The sequence below is a fragment of the Argentina silus genome (genome assembly GCF_951799395.1).
Source record: "Argentina silus genome assembly, chromosome: 4".
Classification (NCBI taxonomy): Eukaryota; Metazoa; Chordata; class Actinopteri; order Argentiniformes; family Argentinidae; genus Argentina; species Argentina silus.
The window spans coordinates 22,242,131-22,245,766 of record NC_139658.1 but is presented as its reverse complement, the minus strand read 5'-3'; the positions used below and the strand labels follow the sequence as shown (position 1 = coordinate 22,245,766).

Sequence of the window (3,636 nt, the reverse complement as noted above, 5' to 3'; positions counted from 1 at the left end):
ATGTAAAGTAGGATCAAGGCCTAGCTGACCACTTTAATTTCTTTAACGATAATTAATGGATACACTATAGTCGAACTGCATCCCATTTAATACATACGGTTATAGGTCATAGTCCGTGACAGCTACAGGGTCAAAGTTAGCACAGTGTTAAATAATGAAAGCCTAATTAACAATAGATAGGAAAGGGGTCGGCCTAACACCGCATTAGGAATGTAAATATATATTCTACATAAATATGTAGAAGCTGATTTATGGGGTTTGGAGCCTATAAAGTCCACTTTAAGACCTGCGTTTGTCATTTAATCCCTACTGCATGGCACCGTGTGGAATAACGAAAGCCTAATTAACAATGCACATCAAAGAGGTAGGCCTAACACCGCATTAAGAATGTAAATACATATTCTACATAAATATGTAGAAACTGATTCATGGGGCTTGGAGCCTATAAAGTCTACTTTGACCTGCGTTTGTCATTTAATCCGTGCTGCATGGCACTGTTCTGCTTGTAAACGCGGGTCAACAGGGTATGGGGTCAAGCTGACAGGCAGGATTTAGGATCACGTTCCGAAGGACTTCAGCCCTCCAGGTAGAGGAGACGTCCGAGCGTAACATTCCACGTTAAAGCATTTGGTCAAAATAAAGCGTGACGGAACTTGGAAATTATTTACTAGGCATTGCGTATGGCTAAACATTTCTTATTCTAATCCCTGCCCGGGATTAGAGTTGACCGGGTTTGTGTCATGGTCATAAATGATACAATTGCATTACAATGGAGAGTCGAGGCAGTGCAATCCCACCCCTCTCCAAGGTAATTCACTTGAAACGTGAATTTAAAAAAAATGCTCGGTTTCACAACAGAACAAAGAGCAATATCCAGCTAGTCCACTGACTGTCTTAAATCTACCTACACATAGAACGCAGCTTCACAGACTACTGTTGGACGTGAACGCTCACTATAGGTGAAGTCACTGAAAACACGAACACCGATAACACACATGCAAGAGTGCTTCTCGCATTAGTTTGAATTAGTTTATCAAGAGTGTTCAAGCCCAATGTACGACACAATATCACAGTATGGGGACTTTTTGAACAGCCCTCCAAACCAGAGGCAACAATAGACCGTATCTATGTGCAACACAATTAGAATTAGATAATTGCAATAATAATAATTATTATTATTATTATTGCAATTATCTAATTCTAATTGTGTTGCACATATATATATATATATATATATATATATTATAATTATTATTGTTATACAAATTGCAAATTGCAAATATTAACTTAAAATCAACATTATTATGATTGGTTAGACGTGCTATAAAATGTGTCTAGGCTGCTCACAATTTATTTATTGTGACACTTCATTAGATGCGTATTACAGCAATACAGACTACTGCCAACATGAATAAATATCTTATAATAGTAGCCCTACATATATCCCTAATTATGTTTGACTGTCGGCTATTGTGTTTTGATAAGCTGCTCATCTAACAGAACTCCGCTGCAATGAACACAGATAATTACGCATTGATTTGATTGATAAAGTAGACTTTGCATCGACAGATAATAGTTAGACCTACCTGTCTGTTATTGTCCGCTATAAGTCACGTAGATTCCAGTCACAAAAGTCATTTAGAAAAACAGTCAACAAGATCCTATTCAATTCTCGTTCTCTGTCCTCAGTACCGCTGAAGCCGCGGAAATCCTCCACGACTCTCCGGTCACAAAGCAACCAAATCAATTTGATATAATCACCTAAGATTACGATATATTTATCCGATTCACCTCACTCGTTAAAGTAAAATCCCACTTTGTTCAAGAGTGTTATTCCTTTAAAAATAGCGGAGTTGTTGAAGTTCACAGACTCGGCGGACCCACAGCTCCGTTATGGAGTGGAGACGCATTGGCAGGTGGATACAGTGCGGTGGCCCGTGGAAGGACACACCCATGGGGCGGGAGCTTACCTTCCCATCACCCGCTCCGTAACGCCTCTTTTGAAGCACAATGGACCGCATAGCTGCATCCTCCTGCTGCCACAGGTAAACCACCATGAACGTAATACACATCGTTGAATATTGGCTGCAAAAATTGACACATTGAAGCTCCTACATAATATGATGTGGATTATGCTGATTCATTGTAAACTTTTATTAACAATTTGGCTGTAGACATTAGAGCATTTGCACAATGGCTTTAGACTCTATTCCCACGGTATTCGCAGCTTCGGTGTCTCAAACGTGCTGTGTCATTTTACAGACTCCTGCCGACACTGAGGCATAGCTTATAATAGTAGTCCAACACAGCCCTCCATAAAAACACTCAAACGCGCCAGAGCTGATCGCTGTGTCATTTTATTGGCTCTCTGTCTCGTCCTACTCTCTGAAGTTGTTGTGCGCGCAATGTGCACGTGTGTGAGGAAGCGTGCCACCGGTACAGGACTAAGAGAAGGATGATGCAGAAAATGCAAGACACATTTCTACCCTCGAAAAACTCAATTCACTGGAAAGAGAGAGAGAGAGAGAGAGAGAGAGAAATCCCGATACGATTTCAGAGGAAACGGTTGCGAGTTTAATACACAGCACAACGGATTATCTGAGATTTGCCTCGGCTTTTGAACAAAACCTCGTGAAATCCCATATCTAGACCCTTGATTTGCAGAGATTGTAAATTATTTTGTGGTGTCCTTCCCCCACAGCTTTTTTTGCATCAGTGAAGCCGAACCGAGAGTCAGATGGGATAAAGGGGGAAAGGTCATGATGACGGCATAGCGGAATGCCTGGTCAGATTTGAGTAAACACACCTGATGTCAGATTAGTGAGACCAGTGTGGAGACAGTTCACCAGTTCAGAGAGAGAAAGATAGAGAGGGGGGAGAGGGAGGGAGGGAGAGAGACAGAGAGACAGAGAGAGAGAGAGAGAGAGAGAGAAAGACAGAGACACAGAGAGAAAGACAGAGAGAAAGAGAGAGAGAGGCAGACAGAGACAGAGAGAGAGAGAAAGACAGAGAGAAAGAGAAAGACAGAAAGAGAAAGAGAGAGAGAGAGAGAGAGAGAGAGGCAGAGACAGAGACAGAGACAGAGATACAGAGAGATGGGATGCACGTACGGTTCAGGAGTAGTTCAATACTGTTCCCTCTAGTTCACATGAACCTTCCCTTTCATTACAACAGCCAGAGAGAGACAGACTAAAAATGGATGGTCAGTTATGCATAAATACATGTTCTGTGCCACCCATGGCGCACTGCTTTTGATCTGACATTTGAAAAGGGCAGGGAAGAGACGAAAGTGCATTGTGGTCGACCATGTTTACATGTAACACTCCCAACCAGCCCACGGGACAGAGACAATAGCTATTTGCGAGGGCAGTAAGAACCTGCCAATTACCTGGACCACGTCTCAAATGATTACATGAAATCCATTGAACCAACTAAGTCGAAAAAAATTCCCGGCCAGAAGTGAAATCGAGCATGGAAAAGCAGTGATTTATAATGGAGGCGAATATTTTATTTGTTTTTGACAGCTGTTGTATTTCTCTTTGAAGCAGCACTTTGAAGCAGGAATGTGGGCGCAGGGTTTTCTTCACAGAGAAAACTGTTGAAGAAATGCCAAGATGCAGATAAGGGGAGATTGCC

The 3,636-nt window shown here is 41.8% G+C and overlaps 1 protein-coding gene across 1 annotated transcript in view; it reads right to left on the bottom strand.

The window, feature by feature from the left end:
• Positions 1 to 1,759, bottom strand: part of LOC310803395 (semaphorin-3F-like) — a 47,217-nt gene extending 45,458 nt beyond the window's left edge. The window contains exon 1 of the mRNA XM_083668136.1: positions 1,587 to 1,759. The gene's annotated coding sequence lies outside the window, so the exon portion shown is untranslated. The remainder of the gene's footprint in view (positions 1 to 1,586) is intronic.
• Between the last annotated feature and the right edge of the window lie 1,877 nt (positions 1,760 to 3,636).